The sequence below is a fragment of the Leptinotarsa decemlineata genome, unplaced genomic scaffold (genome assembly GCF_025532065.1).
Source record: "Leptinotarsa decemlineata unplaced genomic scaffold, Ldec_3_MD MMD2_tig00000035_RagTag_RagTag, whole genome shotgun sequence".
Lineage (NCBI taxonomy): Eukaryota > Metazoa > Arthropoda > Insecta > Coleoptera > Chrysomelidae > Leptinotarsa > Leptinotarsa decemlineata.
Window position 1 is genome coordinate 17,089,870 of NW_027412540.1, and position 22,028 is coordinate 17,111,897.

Here is a 22,028-nt window from a genome sequence, read left to right on the forward strand (position 1 = left end):
AATACTCATACAGGCCATTTGCGGTCATTCCAGATGTACAACTATGAAAGAGGGCAGTATTTTTTATTTTGTTGCTAATGGATTATGTATGATAATTTAGAGGTCGCCACTGCGATATTTGGTATTCTTCAATCTTTTATTGTAACTCACGTACAATTTAGAATGGAAAAGGGTTTTCATGGTAGCGGGAACGTTAGTGCACATTACATAGGAGGAAATCAGCATTGAAGAAATGATTCGTCAAGGTCTTTGGCAAAAATTATTGACTTTCTTTAAAAAAAAACGGTAGACGTAGCTGCCTTTCTGATTTCATGAACACATCTTTAACAAGATCATTGATAACATAATACAATATATCCGAAAAGAGCATAAAATAAAGTCATGTTGATTGTCAAAATTAGCTTAGGTTCTTAGGTAGGCAACAGTAGGCATGGAAGTTACATATGAAGTTGCAAAGCAGTTCTCCCAATTTTTTTTATCACTGCTGAGTAACCCTATGTAACGTATACAAAAGTATTTACACACATTAAAATAATCAAAGGACATTGACTACTTTTTGTTGGAATTCAAAATTTTTCTGCTATATAAAAAAATCAAATACTGAAACACTTCATCAAATCAATTTTACTAGTTCATTACGAACAAATACAAAAATATAATAATAGGCATACTCAAAATCAAATTGTACAGATTCCTTTGAAGTATTGCCTGCCAGGTGGCTTAGAGGGCCTCAAACAGCTCTAGGCTATTCTGAAAGTTGCCACAGCCTCTCTCTGCCCTTCTCTGGAGCATATCTCTTGTATGCTCTATTGGGTTGGGATCTGGTGATTGGCGGGTTATGGTAATACCTCGCATTACCTCGCAGAAACTTGGTAATCGATCACTTTCTGAACATTTGCCAGTCTCGCTTCATTGCCTGTTCTTCTCCAGACCTTAACCCGTCTTGAATCTTGATAGAGTTCAAATAGAGGTATATCTGAGCAAAGTACAGAACCCGATTTTCTCTCAGTCCACGCAATATGTTCCTCAGCCCACACTATTGGCTCTGTTCACAGGTTGAACTAGGTTAGTTTTGTGATGCCAGCTAGTATGCCTTTCGGCCACCTTTCCAGTTTCACGATACTCTGCTTTCAATAGATATATCACACTTTGGATAGTACCTTAATCGTTCGCAACATCCACCTGACGCATTTCTGCTTCAAGCACCTCCTCAGCCCTTAACATTTTATCACACGGTGAATTATGCTATTTTGCCCTTATTTATACACTATTAAATTACATACGAATAATTCCGATCGAAAGTTAAAACGAAACTGAACATTATTACACGTGTTTAATAAGCAGCATGCTTATTATTCTTCGTCAATGAATAAACAAACATAATAGACCATATGGTCACTCATCTGAAAAAAAAAACTGACTGAATCAGAGAAAATAAACACTAAATTCGATTGATCAAGATGTGCAACAATACAGAATCCATTTTTGCTGAGGTCTGCAAATATCCCTAGATTTTATCCAGTAGTTTGTTATAGTCCACTATTCATATGAAGTAAGATAATTTATTTTCATCAATTTGACACATTAATTTGAATATTTCTCTAAGTATCTCCGCCGCCGCTGCTGAAGTGTTCCGATGATTGAATTCCCCCGGGCCGGCTTATAGGTGTTAAATATTGGGTTATTGGCCTCCCAGTTGGCAGCGCAGATGTTTTCTGAAAACGATTTGGTATTGATTCAATATTAATTATGGACGATAAAGCATAATGACAGGGGTATATTAGAATGGACGCCCTGGGCACGCTATGAAGGATGGCGCGCATACATTTGAGTTCAAGTATTCTCCTCGTTGACGACGCTTCCATCTACATTCATTAACTCCTCATGATTTACTAGTTTCTGATTATTTTGTTGGCAGGAGGAGTACTAGTTGGGGTTTTCAATTATGAGAGTTATTGTGAGTTATGAAACAGTTTGAAACTCTTTGGTACGTGCTGGTAGACATTAATTTTCTTACTGTGGCACATGGAACATCAGGACGTTGAATTAGAAGTAGTTTGGAATTACCTTAGGACCTTAAGTACCCACACCAGGTTACTCAAAATTCATTACCTGAAGATGATATGGTGTTAGATCAATGTGGTTGACTATTTCTGAAACAGGATACACTGAAGTTTAAGAGTATCACGACCGAAAATGAAATAAGAACTTTAGTTATATGTGCTGGCTGGTCGAGTTCCAATGAAGAGATCAACTCTGACCGTTTTGTCCATAACTACGATGGGCATCTTCAGTGGAGGTAAGCAGCAATGCATTGCGTCCTCCTCGTTGGTGAATTCGTTAGTGAGACCACATATGGCAATTGAAGAAGCTTACAAGAAACCCCGAGTCTGATTGAGATACGTTGACGACACCTTCATAATATGTAAGCATGGGAATACTTACCTAGACGCCTTCCTGAAACACATCAACAGCGTGAGACTTTCCATCACTTTCACAATGGAGATGGAAGTCAACAACGAATTGCCATTCTTAGACGTATTGGTGAAGAAGAAGGATAAGAATAATTGGGTCCAAGTACAAAATCAGAAACTGCTTCAGATCCGGAAACACTAGCCATAGCACTTTATAATGATAATAATAATAATATCTTTATTCGTCTTGAGAAACACAAGGTTTATAGACATGTCAAAACAAATGGCGCAATTAAAATCAGGCTATATATATATCTCAAGATTCCACCATCAATGGTGGTCATGAATTGAAAAATAAAAAATACGAAGACATACTCATTAAAACAAATCAACATACTCATTAAAACAAATTATATTACATGATGGAATTTGAGAATTAGACGGTAATCATGAGGTTGAAAAAATTATATTCAGTATAAACATTTGATTTAAATTACAATACACATACATATATGAGTCAACTGGGAACATACCTATTATTCAAGTGTCCACATTGAAGGCATCTCTATTCAAGTGGACACTTCCATAAAATTCATTGATATCATACAGAGGATTTTCAGTTAAGAAAAACTTCAGAAAGTACTTAAATCTATTGAATGACAAATTGTGAAAGTCTAGTTGCAGAGTATTGTATAGCTTAAGGCCAATATTGTCAGTCCTTTTCAGTCTATTTGCTTGCATGACGAGGTCTGATTTATTTCTAGTATCATGATGGTGTATGTCAGTACGATAGGTATAATTATTTACATTTAGTCGAATATATAGTAGGTTTTCATAAACAATGACTGAATACAGTGTCATTATTTTGAGATTTTTAAATATTGAACGGCAAGCTTCATCCCATCTGGCAGAAGTTATACCTCTTACAGCGAATTTCTGCAGGATAAACACTTTTTCCAGATGACATTTTGATGCACTGCCCCAGGATGTTATTCCATATCTTAGAGCTGAGTGAAAAAGAGAATAGAATGTAGTGAGGGCTGCGTTCTGGTTCACATATCTTTTAATTACTCTAATTGCGTATGTTGACCTACTCAGCCTGGTACAAATGTTATTTATATGTTCTATTCACAATAAATGTGTGTCACAATAAACCCCTAAAAATTTAACTCCAGTTTTATCAGCTTGGTTTGAGTTTCTTGTTTCAAAAGTTAGTACTTCTGTTTTTTGTTCATTTAAATTCAGTTGATTTGATCCAAACCAAGATCGTGCTTTATCTAGGATATAATTTAGGGTATGTTGAGGAGTTTTAAGTTCGTCCACTGATCTGCTCAAGGTTGTATCATCGGCATACATTGTAGTCTCAATATCTGATGAATTCAAGACATGTGGTAAATCATAAATATATTCATGAAGAGGCCATTGAAAGTCCGCATTGCCGAGCACAAGAAACACACACAGCGCGCAGCGAGGAGAAACTAGCAAATCGTGAATAGCAGAGCATGTTTGGACTCATTAACATAACATCAAGTCCCAAGCTGAGAACATCCACAAGAAGGAACACTGATTTAGGAGAAAATTCAAAGAAGCCGCATATATGTCGTTCAACAACGCTAGCGTAGCAACATATGGAAACTCATAATCAAGTGGAAAACGGCAGACTCCTTCCAAACGGTCAGCTCCCGCTAAACCGGCGAAGTGGCGAGTGGAAAGGTGAAAGCACTCGAATGACCAATAAATAGTCATTTCACGGAGAAATAAATTCAGTCATCATTCAAAAATGGGGCATGAATTTTTTATTTCTTTTTTTATTGTTCAATTTTCAATTGTTGCTTGTTTTTTATTTGATTCAGTTCAGGACTTTTTTGCTTATTATTATTTTAATTTTCAGATATATTCTCTAATTTTATTGATTCTTTCTGGTATTTCAAAACATTTTATATTATAGTAGAAAATGGAAGTCCGAACTAATGAAATTTACCATGAAATATTGTCAGCCACTTCAACTTCAAACAGACCAAATATCATGTATAATATATGTAAGTGCCTTTTTACGAACCAATGAAAAAAAAGTTAAACTTTGAGGAGATGATGAAAAGAGCCGATAGAGTGTGGAAATGGGAAATCAATTCACTTATCAGATTATAAATTACTATATAGATTTGAAGTCCTTGCATGGCAACTCAAATCCTTTGTGTAATGCAAGTGATGTACTATCAGGAAGCCATAAACCAACTGAAATAAGTTATCACTTATGTTTTGAAATACTAACTATGCAGGGCTTTTCATGATGAGCGTTAATTAGCCGTTTCTGACAAACTATTCAACGGATCAACCTGAAAATTTCACAGTATGCATAAATCAATATGACCTACACGACTAAAATATTTCAGACGAAGCGGCGTTGTTACTTCTACTATAAAGTAGCGGCTTCTTTGATTTTTCAAATAGAACACCCCGTATATAATATCATATTATGATTCATTATCACTTCGTCAACAAAATCATATACTATTTTCCTATACCTATCTATTACCGTTTAGAAGATATAAATTAATTTCGATATTTTTTTTACCAATCATGAACTTTTATAAATGCTGATAATCTTGAACTCTCTTGCACTAAAACGATCAAATTTGAAATGGAGTGGAGAGATACTATGAGGATCTTTACTCCGAGTCATATTTTCATTTGCCTCATACAGGGTCTTCAAAAAATGCAGATACTTTGATCTCATGAAAAAATGAGTAGAACTCAATTTTTCCAAATGAAACACCCTGTATATTTCAACATTTTTCAGCTCTACATCCAATTTTAGATTAACTTCGTTCAGATAATACTATTTCTATTTTGAACCGTTTTCGAAATAAACTGTTTCAAACGGAAACTGACGTGGTTTTCTTGCTCGTTTTTTTGAATTCATCACTTATTTTGGATATTAAACATTTTTTTATACTTAGTAATATTTCTCTTTGATCCAGTTTTTTAACTGTCTCAGATCAGTCAATTCGAAATTGGTATGTACCTACCTTAGAAAAAGTTACATTTTGTATACATTGAGGTATTGGTCTCTAACGTACAACAGTCCACATTAATATTTTTTAATAGTGTGCTTTGGAAAAATAAATGAACCAATTATTCAACGTCAGACTTTCGTTGGTGGTTTTGACTGATTGCGATAGCTACTAATTATAATAGAATAATGTCAAAATTAGGTTACAGTAATGAAGATTTCTTGAATGTATTAATAATTTATGGTGAGTGCAATAGAATTGCAAGTAGAACATGCCGAGTATTTCATGAAAGATATCCACAACTTCCGAAGCCGAATAATAATGTGATAAATCGACTACTAAAAAACTGTAGGTTGAATGGAACCTTCCGTCCAAAAATCGTTCGTAAGAAGACTAAAGTGAATGATGATGACAATTGTATAACAGTTTTGGGATACTTTCATGCATTTCCAAATGCTTCTCTGCATGAGGCTGAAACGGAGATAGGTATACCCTACATGACAATTTGTCGAATTCTTAATAATTCTATTCTAAATGGCATCCCTATAAGTTCTACTGTGTCTAACATTTGAAAGAGACTGATTTACCTCGTAGAGTGGAATTCTTTGAATGGTTACTTGTCAAGACTCAAGAGGATGAACATTTTCTTGACAATATCAATGGACAGATGAAGCCAAGTTCACAAAAAATGGAGTTTTCAATAGACATAACAGTCATTATTGGGCGCCAGAAAATCCCTATGTTGTCCGCCAAAGGGGTTTTCAAGAAAGATGGCAATTCAATGTATTTTGTGCCATAAAGAATGAGTCAATTTTTTATATCGAGTTTCATGATGATAATTTGAATGCATCAAAATATGAAGATTTACTGAGGAATGGAGTTCAAATGATTTTAAATAATAGACCAGGAAAAGAACGTGTATGGTACTAAATGGATGGTGCTCCACCCCATAATTCCCATTCAGTCAGCGAAGCTTTAACCGAAATCTTCGAAGACAGATGGATTGGTAATAATGGACCTTTTCGTTGGCCTCCTAGAACACCAGATGGCAATCCATTAGATTATTTCGTGTGGGGTTTCATTAAAAATATGGTTTATTCTACTCCAATAACAACAATGGAAGATATGAAATCGAGAGTTACAACTGCTTTCAATAATTTGACTCCAGACTTGATCAGAAGCGCTACACATGACAATCTTTTGAAGAGATTACATGTTTGTTTAAGTAGAGGTGGAGATGTTTTTGAACATATTCTGAAATACACTGACGATTAAATTAACTCATAAATATATGGGTTTATTATTTTCAGTTCGTGTTTCAGCGTTAAAAAAACTATTGTTTGAAGAGAAGTTTCATTCGATGGTTGAGGAGTATTTTAATAATTATCTCTTCATTTTATTATCTGTGACTAATTGAGAAATATCAAACGAAATCTGTTTTTTACAAAAATGAGTGATGAACAAGGAAACCATGTCAAATTCCGTTTGAAACAGTTTATCTTGAAAACGGTTCAAAATAGAAATAGTATTATCTGAACAGAGTTAATATAAAATTGGATGTAGAGCTCAAAAATGTTGAAATATACAGGGTGTTCCATTTGAAAAAATTGAGTTCCACTCATTTTTTCATGAGGCAAATAGAAATATGACTCGAAGTGAAGATCCTCATAGTATCACTCCACTCCATTCCAAATTTGATCGTTTTAGTGCCAGAAAGTTCAAAATTATCAGCATTTATAAAAGTTCATGTTTGGTAAAAAAAAAATCGAAATTAATTTATATCTTCTAAATGGTAATAGATAGGTATAGGGAAATGGTATATGAATTTGTTGACAAAGTGATAATGAATCATAATATGATATTATATACGGGGTGTTCTATTTGAAAAATCAAAGAAGCCGCTACTTTATAGTAGAAGCGACAACGCCGCTTCGTCTAAAATATTTTAGTTGTGTAGCATACTGTGAAATTTTCAGGTTGATCCGTTAAGTAGTTTGCCAGAAACGGCTAATTAACGCTCATCATGAAATGCCCTGTATAGGTTACCACGTAAAATTTCTTACAAATTGAGATTGAATGTAGAATCTATTAGAAGGAGTATGAATTCATAATAACAGAGTCGAGAAAACTACTTCCAAATGTGATTTTTTTGACTCACGATTGACTGACGATTCCAAAACCGACAATTGTGCATAATTATTGTGAAGTTTCTTTTTAGGACGGTTACGTACAAGTCTATTAATAAGACTTGTACCAAATTGAAAATAAGAGCAATGAACATTAATTTGAAAGCGAGTGTTCGCTACAATGGTTGCTCAAGAACTGCTTACAAACTACTACACAAAAATTTTCCAAACTTTAAATAAAAAAGGCTGGGCCTTAGGTATGATAGGTGGGAAAAATAAAAATTTTAGAGTTGGACGATTTTGGCTAAGAAAATCAATCAATCAGGAAAGTGGTAATCGGAGTCAAGGTGGTACAAAATTGAGAGTGTCAGGAGAAACCTAGGGTTTGGCTGGGCCTGCACCTGACACCCACGAAATTATTATGTACGTGTTATTATTCTTGAGTTTTACATGACTCTCAGGGTCTAGTTATGCATTATTCTCATTATTTCAATCACTGTCCTGATCAAATTGGACCAAAGGAATCATATATTCAAATATGAGTGACTAAATATTGAAACTTTGCATGAGAGACCATAACTTTGCTGGACAACTCAAATAAATATGTTAATAAAATAAACAGATACAAGCGACCGAAATGCATAACTGCCACATTTAACTGATTTACATAACCTCACGGAAATATCAACAATTTATATATGATATACAGAAATATAAAGATAATAATCGAAACTTATTTGTATAATTAGACATTTTCAATACGAATGGAAACGTTATTCTGAATTTCAATGGAATTGAAAAGAATACGCGACGTACTGGTGATGGATCTAGCTGTTTCAAGTGAGTTGGATGCTAGCTCTGTGGTCTCATTCAAAGCACGACAGATTTCAATAACGAAATCCTCAAGTTGGAAAATACGAGTTTACTAATTTATATACTCTGTTCAACTATTTGAACATCGTGTATTTAATAAGTAGGTATATTTCAAAACAAACAAACAAATATTCTTGTGGAAATTTCTCGTTATTCAGGTAATGAAATTGGTTTATTCTGAGAATTGATATTTTGATGGATGTAGCCCTTACCACGTGTTAGGAGATCATCATGAAAAATGAGAATTTTAACTTCATATGATTTTATATCACTTTTATTTGTAACTAACGTCACTGCAGTTTCGTCCTATAAGGACGAAGGACGATTTAGAAAACTGAATGTTGAATGCCCTTTCAAAAGAAGTGAACTCTAGGAATAGTGAATCAGGACTAATGCGCTTTGAATCCTCTCACCATAAGTTTACCATACTTCAGTCGTCACTCGGCGATTTGAGTGCTTATTCTCTTGGTTTCTATTTCCATGATGAAATCAGAAGTAAATGGTAATATTTCTTGATGAACTATGAGAATACTTTTTGATTACTCTTTCTGCTCACAGAAAGTTTTGCATTCATCTAATTTTCTTTATTTTATCTAAATGGCTTTGTCAATTTCTACTAGGTGAGAATCATTTTTTTAAAAAATATTAAAAAAGAAAGTTACTGGTAAATCGTTCACTTATTTGAAATACAGATTTTTCAATCTCCGTTACAGAATGGAAATTTACGAATGTTTTCAATACATCAGTCATATCCCCGCCCTTATATATCGAACTTTTATGTTGTGTGGTGGTCCGTTTATGTGGGTGGCTTATGTTTTCAGTTCGTACATAAATTGTTGTTTTGCATAAATTTAAACACGCCATTGTCTACATTACTACAATATTACATTTTGTCACTTCGCTTCGGTCTCGATGGATTTGTTACTTTGTTGATCATTCTCGTTTCGCTATGATGATGATTTTCAAATATACGACTATTTTATTATTCATGAAGTTAGAAATATGATGTTAGTTATTCGGGTGGGGTCGAGTGTGACGAATAAATCAACCGGAAAAAACAATGGGTTCTGCAAATGTTAACAGTAATGATTCAGCAAAGACTATTATTTAAGAGACTTCTACACGTTCAGCAATAATGTCATTCCAGTAGATCATTACAAAAACATCATTACTATATTACTAAAAATGTTCCCACCATTCCCTGTCATTATTTTCCCCACCTCACATGTTCATTATTACTGATATAATTTTTTCAACATTATTATGTTTATAGTGGCGTAGAAATTAAACATACTGTGGTTTTATTGCATGGATTTAAAGAAAATAAGCATGTCCAGCATGCATGAGATTCATGCATGCTGATATAAATTTAAAATAGCTACATTTGAACAGAATATAAATAAATAAAACCAATCAATCTATTGGAATAAGTACTAGATATAGATAAGAATATAAGTTTAAACTAGACATATTCGAACAGGATATGAAGAATTAAAAATAAACTAATGTATTGAATGGGTACTAAGTATGGATAAAAACATAAGTTTGAACTGGACACATTTGAACAAAATATAAATGAATTAAACAATAAATGGATATAGAGATTTTAATCATAAGGGTTCCAGACTACAAACAAATTAATACACGATATATATCCACAATCGTTGAAGTAAGTATTTAAATTTATATTTGTCTATTTGTCTGCTCGTGATGATATATTCTTGACAAATAATTTAATATTTGTCATACATTTTTTGAGATTTTATTCGCATCTTAAATTTTCAGGAAGAAAACTCTATAGAGTTCTGGTCCTAAATACCGGTAGGATTTCTGCCTAATTAATTTGAGCATTAATGGTATGACAATACTATGATTCCGACGTGTAGCATATTTAATGTGATGAGTAGTTAATTCTTTCTTGTTTTATGATGTACAGCAGTGATATTTATAAAAAACAGCTGTCTGGGATCAAATATTCCAGATTCTGAATAAAGTAGATCGCTAAGGTAGTCGTAACCTTTTCGTAGGATACATCTGATAAATCTTTTCTGCATAACCTCAAGAGAATGTAGATGAGTTTTCGACACTCCACCCCAACCAATTATACTCAGATGGGGCTCTAGTAAACTCTTATATAACATAATTTCCTGTGTTTAATTGAGTATGTTTGCTATCTGTTTGAATTTGTGAAGTATGCAACGTAATTTTTTAACTATCTGGTCTATGTGCTGGTTCCATCTGAGATTGCTGTCTGAAATTATTCCAAGATATTTTATTTTCTTTGTGGGTTTGATGACTTCCGTATTAGAGATTTTGATGTCATATTCTAGTAGAGAGTTGTCATAACTACTGAATGGTACGTAATAGGTTTTTTCAATGTTAAAAGATAAGAGCCTGTCGTCGAACCACAATTTGATTTGAGGAATGTCATGTTCTAATTTCTGTTTCAAATCAAACCAGTTTTCGTCTTCGCAAAACAACACATCGGTATCATCGGCAAAACTCCAAACATCAACTCCAATATTGGAGTTGATGTCTTGTGAAAACAGGTTGTTCGAGTAAATATTGAAAAGGATTGGTCCTAACACCGTCCCCTGAGGCACACCACATGTAATAATTTCCCCTCCACTTATATGATTGCCCACTTTTACCCTTTGCTTTCTGTTGTAAAGATAACTTTTGAAAATAAATTTTTGCAATACCTCTAATTCCCATATCGTCCAGAAGATTCAGTAAGATAGAGTGGTCGACGGTGTCGAAAGCTTTCCTTAGGCCTATGAAAATAGCAGTAGAGGTTTTCGATTCATCCAAACATGAATACATTTTCTGGGTTAGTTTTTTTATTGGGACTTGGGTGGACATCTCTCTCTCTCTCTCTCTCTTTGGAGCCGTGTTGTGATCCTGACAACGACTGATGTGGAGCAATTTTCAGCCAATTTTTCTCTATGAATTCAAATTGAACCAAAGCTAAAGTCCAAAAAATCAACCAAGCAACGGTCGACTACGAGGTCATTGGCCTTTTACTATTAGTTTGTTTATCATTTGTTTCCTGGTATAAATTTTGGAGTATAGCCCTATAGCTTTCATGAATTTTATAATTTTATCCAAATTTTTTTTTTATGATCTTTCAGACATTCCTTCAAATTGTTGTCTAGCTTCATCATATTGGACACAGTTAAGCAAGATATAATTCGACTGTGAAAATACTTGTTTTTGTCGGTAACCTCCAACTGTGATTCAAACCTTGACTAGTGGATGCACATCCAGCACCTTCTTAGGTTTTTGATCCATCAGTGTTGATTATTTTGAATTCAGTGTGCGTCGAGAGGAGTTTGTTATTCTGCCCTTGAGATATTTTAATTACCATCTTCTGGAATATGGTTGAGTTGAAGATTCACTTCCACTTTTTCCAATTCCCAAGGAGGAAATTCTCCAGGTTTGTAGGTATAAATGGCTGGACCGTAAACTGAGTAAGGTTCAATATTTCTTTGAACCTTATTTGAGCTCATTAATAGGGACACATTTTGAGAAAGAAGAGATAACTACTGAAAAAAATTCAAATGTTATTTTTGATACATTGATGGATGTAGCCGTTACTACATGGTAGGAAATCGTAATTAAGAAAAGGGAATTGAAACTTTCTTATGTTTTTTACCACTTTTATTTGTAACTAACGTTACTGTAGTTTCGACCTATAAGGATATTTTCAAACTCATACATTACACCTACTTATGATGCACTGTTTAGAACCTTTGGTGTAGTAATGAATATTACTGGGGTTTTTTCCCAACACCAAATCGTTATTTTTAACACCTCGACACGTGTTTCGATCACCAAGTGATCATCTTCAAAGAGGAAGATTAAAACCAGAAACTAATGCGAAGCTAACCCTATTTATGATATATAGGTATCCCATACAGGTAAACCATCCAGGCGTACCACCCATACAGGTATACCAACCTAAATTAATTTTACAATTTTGCCTTATCTGATATTTCACAATATATGTTTATATAAAACAATTTTCAGCTTTATAAAAATAAATTTCACAATATTGCCTATCCAAATTTATTTTTGCAATGTGTTCTTATGTAGTAATCAGTAAACCCAACAACATTATTTTAATAAGCTGTATAGTATGCTCTTTGGTCTTTGTTATTCATAATATCATTGTGTTTACTTGTTTCTACACTCTCATAGGCATCTATTTGCCTGTTGTTGTTAACTTGTCTAACTAATCTTAATGAACTGAAGTCTATGGAATAGTTTTGTTGCAAAATATGATGGGCGACTGCTGATTTTTCAGGTCTTCCATATTTTAAGTTTGCTATGTGTTCCTTACATCCTACTTTACTAGATCTTTTTGTCTGTCCATAATATTTTGCATGGCAGTCCTTACATTCAATTTCGTAAATTCCAGATTCTTCCGAATACTCGACTTTGTCTTTTGAAAATCTTGAAAATCTTTCCAAAGTTCCTCGTATATTGGTGGTATGGAACTGAGATGTATTTATCTTGATTTTTGTCCTTTCTGAAAGTCGAGATTTCGTTCATTCTTAACCTAAACTTTTTCTTCCTCATTATGTCATCTACAATACCCCTCGAGAAACCGTTAGTGGTTGTTATTTCCTATATTGTACGTCTTTCTTTTGTGAACCTATCAGCATGTGTTAGAGGGAAAGTCAAAAGACGATGCACTAAAAAATTCAACCCAGCACGTTTGTTCTGTCCACAGTGATGTGAACTGTCAGGAATATACCTGTACGTGCTTGTTTCTTTTCTAAATATATCATATTCTAGCTCTCCATTTTGGCTCCTCATTACCAAAACGTCAAGAAATGGTAGTTGTCCCTTATTTTCTAGAGCTAGAGTTAGAAGTTTAGGTTAAGAATGAAGAAATTTCGACTTTCAGGACAAAAACCAAGATAAATACATCTCAGTTCCATACCACCAATATACGAGGAACTTTGGAAAGATTTTCAAGGAAATAAGTATGAAGGTGGTTTTTAAAACAAGTCATACACTACAGATCCTTTTGGGAAGTCCAAAAGACAAAGTCGAGAATTCGGAATTGAATGTAAGGACTGCGATGCAAAATATTATGGACATACAAAAATATCTATTAAAGTAAGATATAAGGAACACATATCACACTTAAAATATGGAAGACCTAAAAAATCAGCAGTCGCCCATCATATTTTGCAACAAAACCATTCCATAGACTAATCTTAATAAACTGAAGTTTATTAAGAGTAGTTAGGCATGTTAACAACAACAGGCAACTAGATGCCTATGAGAGTGTTGAAATAAGTGAACACAATAATATTATGAATAACGATGACGGACCTATACCAAAGAGCATACTATATAGCTTGTTAAAATAAAATAATATTGTTGGGTTTACTGATAACTACATAAGGACACATTGCAAAAATAAATTTGGATAGGCAATATTGTGAAATTTATTTTTATATAGCTGAAAATTGTTTTATATAAACACATATTGTAAAATAATACATAAGGCAAAATTGTAAAATTAATTTAGATTGGTATACCTGTATGGGTGGTACGCCTGGATGGTTTACCTGTATGGGATACCTATATCGAATAAATAGGGTTAACCTCGCATTACTTTCTAGTTTTAATCTTCCTCTTTGAAGATGATCACTTGGTGATCGAAACACGTGTCGAGGTGTTGAAAATAACGATTTGGTGTTGGAAAAAAAACTCCAGTAATAGTCATTACACCCACTAATTGGATTGGTACTGGATTGATTACATTAGCCCTTATATAATACCATTGTACTTGATAATAGAGGTACTCAGCTTGATTGAGTACCTGCATTTTGTTTACTAGTGACAATGTGGATATGCTAATTTGAAAACCGGTGGGTAAACTAAATCGATTTGATCATTCAACAGGTTGCAACCGCAATGTTTATGCTTGTGAATTTCCAAGGACAGCAAATAATTGAGTTTGCAACCCTTCCTTGCATAGTGCAAAATTTCCGTATCGTTTAGATTCGGGAACTTGTGGTTGCATGCCAAGCAATGGTTTGAAAACGTTGAACCATTTTTACCTAGTCTCATAGGTCGAAACTATAGTAACTTCAGTTACTGTAGTCCGGAAATGCCAGGAAGAAATTCCAAAAATCGACGGCCTTCAAATTGTATAATGTATAATGAGGGTACTTATTGGTATAATGCCCCTTACCACACTAAAAGCACTTGCATTTGCTTGATTTCTGTCTTTGGACAAACCTGAAGACATCGATGCATGTTGCAGACACGAATGGTTGCCTCTACAATTTTTCACCAGAGTTGGGGCACGCCGTTTTGATATCAAGTTATCGTCAGCCTCCTTGGTTTTTATCTCCTTGGTTTTAGCTTCACTTCACTTCCATATTAGATAATTCCTGTTAATGCCAACACTTCAGTTATAGCGATATTTGATGCTTCAGCATAAGTCAGGTCTTTCTTCTTACTAAACAGTGTGTTTCGCATTTTTTCGAGATTATTTTCCGTTATTAACTTATTACACAGTATAATATTCACAATTTACTGCTTATTGACTTAATCTCGATGCCCATTTTTGTGCACTCTCCAATTTTATTTCACTTGCGGTATAAAAATTAAATCACGACCCACGTGAAAATTCTTAGTGATGCCTTTATTGATGTGTTTTTGTATAAAATTCAAATAGAGCTATTTGTTTATGACCTTTTATAGGGTAACTTTATGGAATATCTATTCGTATTTTCGAATTTTGGGAATGTTGTCCCACTTCTGCGCATTTAAATGGTAGAATAATTTTTTCATTTCATATGAGCGAAACATAGTATAGGGTTGTATTTTATTTCAACATATTTGTTGCGTTTTTTATTTATTTTTTCGTGAGTAGTGTAACTACCTACCAATATAATGATAGTGATGATTCAATATTCACAGTTTTCATTCTTTTTTGCGTTTTTGAAAATTTTTCTAATGGTAATTATGGAAAATAACCGGCAAAATTTCGAAAAAATCAGAGGTAGGCATACTGGTCTCTTCAAAAATGACTTCTAAGCGAACCCACTGCCCATGACATTTCATGTACGAATGTCTTAATGACTCCTTGACATAATTTCATCATTTGGGATTCATAAGAACATTCCAACAAGATATACTGGTATATTAGCACTTCTTGATAGAGACCGATACAATCTCTCGAAGATATCTGTCGAGATAACAAGATTTTCTAGGAAGCAAATGGGATTTGAGAATTACGAGTTCACAAATGAAATAAATTTGAATAATAAACCGTTTATGTGTAATCTAGACCTATAATTTCGAAGTGATTCAGTTAAACTACTTTAATTATGGAGTTATCGCATGAGCTCATTTGAATGAATTATGATACAGAAGATACGTTTCGGGCAAGATTTTTTATATAGGCTAAAAAAAGATAATCTGATATGAATGTTCGCAATGAAAATTCCAAAATTCCAAATATGCCAAGTTGTGTTTCGGTAGGGTTTTTCAAAAAAGAATATTTGTTGTGAAACTTGGTGTATTACTTCATTCAAATGCTATAGTCAAATTCCATATTCAAAAACCGTATACGTGAACGCCAAAAATGGTGAATTTCAGCTAGTACTATCTTTAAAAATATAATTCAACGCATTTCAATGCAATTCATCCAGAAAAGTACAAAAGTCAGTTTGTTTCATAGTTTACAAGCAAGTAGTACAAATAATGCAAATTTGTGATAAGTATGGTGTTAAGAATGAAAGTAAGGAGATTCCGTTCATCACAGATTTTTTTAAGTAGGTTAAGTTACATTTCGAATTTCAATTATTTAGTTTTTTTAAAATAGATCTTTATATAGTTTTGGCTCATGAATTGAAAAAGAGTTTTGAAAAGCAATTCTTATGAACAAAAATTTATTCTGATTTCAGAATTTCTTCAATCTAGTGTTGTCCAGCATTTCTAAAATTTTGGAACAAACAAAAACATTTTTTGAAGAAATTTAACATATTGTCGAAATTTCAGTACGGTTTTAGAGAAGACAGATCAACCGAGAATGCCATTTATGAACTTACTGCAATTGTTAATAATGCTCTAGATAAATAATACCCATATTTGGAATATTTAAAGACCCCTCCAGGGCTTTTGATACTGTATGTCACAAACCCTTTTTGATACTGTATGTCACAAAACCCTTTTATGAAAGTTGAATGATTATGGTATCCGTGGAAATACATACGACCTTTTGTCCAGTTATTGATCAGATCGTGAAGTTGACGGTGTCCTGAGTGTTCCCAGAACTGTGACCAATGGTGTATCTCAGGGCAATGTGGTGGGGCCGCTTCTTGTCACTATCTATATGGATAGTCAGTTTTCTTCAAATACCACTAGTCAAACTAACAGTTTCTCCAATGATACTCCCATTCTTCAACTTGGAAAAATATGAAACAATCTGTTGAAAATGATTTTCCTAAAATTTCAGAATGTTGATTACCAAAAAACTTAGTACTTACATTTACATCTTATATTGGCAGATTACCGATCTGAGGTCCCCTCTAAGTAGTCCTGAATAAACGAATCCCTTCAGCAACATCGGTGAAATACCTTGCATGGTGATCGACATATGAAATGGGATTTACATATGAAAAAACTTCCAAAAAAATTAAGAGAGTTTCTTCCGAAATTTCGATATCTCAAAGAATATATGGACATCAGACAATCAAAAAAGATCTACTAGGACAGTCACAACTTACATACGGTATTTTAGGATTGGAGGGGAGGTGTTGATGATAGTTTTGCAGAAAACTTGAATGTGGTTCAAAAATGGATTCTGAAACTTTACCAAGACACGTCATTTTATTAGTGATTTCTTATATAAAGAAGCTCAAATCATGGATATGTATGAAAATATTATTACTCATTGAAAATAAAAAAAATATATCACAAGTTCATGAACATGCTCGTAATACACGAAAGAATGATTCTATATTTTCACCCCGATGTGACAAAACGATTGGACAACGAAGTGTCAATTACCTGGCACCAAGAATATTTAAGCAAATACCTCATGAGATTCAAACTATTGAAAAATTTGGAAAATTCAAAAATTCTTCAACCGAGTGGATTCTCAAAACGGGACGTAATATTTTTAGTAATATGATAAATTCTAAGCGAGTACTTGGAAGAAAAAAATAGGGTACCTCCTGAATATATGATTTACCTCCTGATTATGTCATTTACCGAAGTGTGAAATTTACTCGACATATGACTCATCAAAAAACTCAAATATGACTTTACCTGGATGTGACATTATATCAAGTTTGAACTGCTTCTGTGATTTTTCTGATCATTCGTTCCTTTACATGTTTGTTCCTTACATAGTTAAAATACGAAATATTTCTCCTAATTTCTGGTCTAACAAATTTCATAACTACTTTAGATTTTGAATAATGTACCAGGATATTGTTTATGATGAAAATTCGGTTTTGAATCTGTTTCATTATTGTGTGTCGATGGCACATCTTGGTCGTTCACTTGTTCAAAGAATTTCTTGAGACCCTCTCACTAGCATATAAAACACAAAATTGAGTCACTGACGACTCTATCAAAACCTCCATATAAAACACTGAATACAAGTCGTAATTCGTATTCCAGAGACAGTAAAGATATCAAAAGATATATTCGAGTACCAACTACAGTTGGTAAATATTCATAAAGACCAGTCATATAAAAGATACGGCTTCGCGTTATAAACTCGTATAAAGATAGTTCAGTTTCATTTCGCGTTTATTGGCAGTCAAGTGTGATGTTTAGATTTGATGAATAAGATATTTGTCATTTAGTGGCAGAACTGAATTTATTCATGCCGTCTGAAATATATTATTAGAATCGTTATGCTGTTGTTGAAACGTGGTGCAAACACAAAAACACTATCGTTGTAGAAGTCAGGAATTAGAAAAAGTAACATTTGCAAGACTCATCAACAACAGTACTTTTATTATATGCAGTTCCCAGTGAATTGAAAATAATCAACTCGCGAAGCCTATTCAAGAAATAACTGAAAAATTGGATTTCAAACCTTCTAGATCATTTATCCATCAACTGATCGATATAAAGAATAATTTCTGAAATAATATAATAAGACCAAAAGACTGTTCTACAGAAGTCTTCTTTTTCATTGTAGAATAAGTTTTCTTCAATGAAAAAGAATCGATACTATAAATCTCAAATAGCTTCATCTATAAATGTGCAAAAACTCCTTGGTTGTAAACCCCAGTAAGACTGTTTCAATGCAGTTCTACTCTAGAACTGTCAGGAAAATTACCGATTTTCGAGTCAGAGTAAGTGATCGTGGTGTGATTTCGTTAGACAATACTAAATTCCTTGGTACCTATGTTGATAGTAACATGACTTGGGAGTCAGCTGTGAGTCAGGTCAGAAAGAAAGTGAACTGTGGTTATTATGTTTAAAAACTGTTTGAAAACATCTGTTTTTCCGTTAATCAGCTGTCGAAACTTGTGCGAGCTAAGGACTAACGAGGTCTTACCTTTTAACGTGTGATTCCTAACACAGCATGTTATACGGCAACATGTTATACGGAAACTTTCATCCACACTCAGTACTGATCAGCTTTTGAATGTTTATTATGCCGTAATTTATTCTCACATCTCATACAATATCGCTGTATGGGGTTGCTCCACATCTATAAATAACAATTTTGTTGGCCAAAAGAGAGTATTGCGTTTGATTTACAAATTAGATGCTAGGGAATCTTGTAGACCGCATTTTTATCAGAAATACCTGTACCCTGTATATATATATATATATATATATATTATAATATATATATATATATATATATATATATATATATATATATATACAGTAGAATGGAATAACGGGGTCTCTCAGTCAAAAAATCAAAAATCAAAAACTCTGCTTTACTTTGCCAAGCTTTCGATTCTAGTGGGAAGCTTCTTCAGGGCAGTAAAAATGAGTAAAAAACAATTATTTGAACATATAAATCGACGAAAAAAGTTAAACATTGATGGAGTTTTTTTTTAAAAGATGACGATATTGCAGATTCATTGAACCAAAAGAAGGATGATATCCTCGACTTCATCAGAAATCAACTGAAGGTATAAATAAATTTATGAAAAATTGTACAATTGAAAAATATGTATTTAACACCAATTATTGAATTTTCAAATGATTTTATTGCATATTTCGACTTAACTTTCAAGTTTTCGACTGATTTATTTTGGTCTTCTGTTTATTTATTCTGGCAAACAAGAAATTTTCTACTCAATTTTCTGTTGACTTTTCTTCAATTTTATTATTGAATTATCATCCGAGACATGACTTCGAATAATTTTAGGAGCTGAGCTGTATATCATAGGTGCTGTCAAACGTCGTGAAGCCAAATACAGAAAGTGAAAAATTGTTGAATGAACACTTTATATGAATATTACAAAAACCTGATGAGAGCGATGGCGCATTTTTGTAAGATGTGAGAGAGAGAGAGAGAATATATACTGTAATCTTGTGTAATATATACTGAGTAATCTTGTGGACAAAGTTTCACTTAATCAATTTTCACTTAATACATAAACTCAGTTTGTATATATAAAAACATATAAGTCATACAGGATACTGGGAAATAAATGTGTATTTTTGTTTGTTTGTATATATAAAAACATAGAAGTCGTTCAGGATGCTGGTGAATAATAAACAAATAAGACATTTTTTTTAAAAACTATCATAGAAAAATTCTTGTATGTTATAGTATGGTCTATCACTTGAAAAACCTTTCACAGCCTTCCTGAAGCATTGTAAAGACTTCATTTCTGTTACATTATTTGGCAAGTGGTTGAACATTTTACAACCATTGTAGACAATGGAATCCTTTATGACTGATGTCGTTGGTATTGGCAACTTAAATGTTGTTGGATTGCCTTGTCACATAATGGATTGGTGGGGATTAAAATTTGTTCAAATATTTCTTAATTGAACACACTGTTTTCATTATGAAGAGATAAATCACTGTTGGAATTCCATGAGTGGTAAAGAATAATCTACAAGAGTCTGTACTTTTTGATTTGCCCATATATCTTACGGCTCGTTTTTGCAAAAAATCAAAATATTTCGTAGTAGATAACCACTACATACGCCCAAAAATCGAATTCCATATCTCAGGTGAGATTCCACCAGAGAGAAATAAATAGTCGTAGCTACTGTTAAACCAAGTTCATTTGCGACTACTCTGACTGTGTAATAACGAGACGACAATTTATTACGCAAGGCATAAATATGGTATTAAAATTTTACTTTTTTATCGATATGTACTCCTAAAAATTTTAAGCTACTTTTGTTCTTAATGATGTCATTCCCAATGGGTATATTGTCATATATCAAGTTAGTTTTCGAAATATTTAGAGACAGGCGATTTGAATCACACCAACTCTTTATTTTCATCATATCCATGGATATGATTTCAGTTAAATCATTTGCATTGTCCGATTGCCAAAAAATGGTAGTATCGTCTGCAAATAGTGTGAATTTTCCTAAGATATTTATACTTGTCAAATCGTTGAGGTAGATGAAGCAATGTTGGCCCTAGTATTGATCCTTGAGGCACACCTGTACGTATTTCACTGGTTCGGACTTCCATTGTCTACTATATAAAATGATTTGAAATTCCTGAAACAACCAAGAAAGGAAAATTAAAAATGAATAGCTGGAAATAACAATTATATTAAGCAAAATAAACCTGAAATGAAATAATAGTGAAATGAACTACAAGTAAAAATATAACAATTGAATAAATAAAAATAAAGGAATGAAAAAAGAAAATAATAAAAAAAAAGTGTAGAGATTCAAAGTCACGTTAGTTCACGACGTTTCTATTGTTAGTATCTACAATCGTCTTCGGGTGATGACTGGGAACCACTCGATGTTGTGTTGATGGGTCCAAACATGGTCTGCTATTCCTGATTTGCTGGTTTCCCCTGGCTGTGTGTGCTTCTTGTGCTCGGCAATGAGAACATTCAATGGTCTCTTAGTTTCACCAATATAGGATTTTACGCACTCACAGGGTATCCGGTAAATGCAATTCTTGGAATCGCAGTCCGCGTTTAGGGGCCTGGTTTTCGTGAGGCTGCTACGGATAGTGTTACCGGATCTGAAACAGGTTCTGATGTTGTACTTAGAACCAATTCTTCTTATCCTCTCCGGTAATCCTCTGATGTAGGGAAGTGCAAGCACTGGTTGTGACGGCTTCTCTTCCTTGCGAGGCTCCTGCTGTCTTTTAGCTATAATCTTTTCTACCATCGCTTTGGAGTAGCCATTCCGTTGAAGATCATTTTTGATGATGTCTAGTTCCTTCTCGAGACCTTCCTTTGTATTAGAGAGCCCAAAAGCACGGTCTAATAGAGTCTTGATGATTCCTCTTTTAGTCGATTGATGGTGGTTGGATTCGTGGTTCAGATACTGTCCCGTATGAGTGGGTTTTCGGTATACAGATGTTTCCCACTTAGTGTCGGTCCTCTTCACCAAAACGTCTAAGAATGGCAATTCGTTGTGGATTTCCTTCTCCA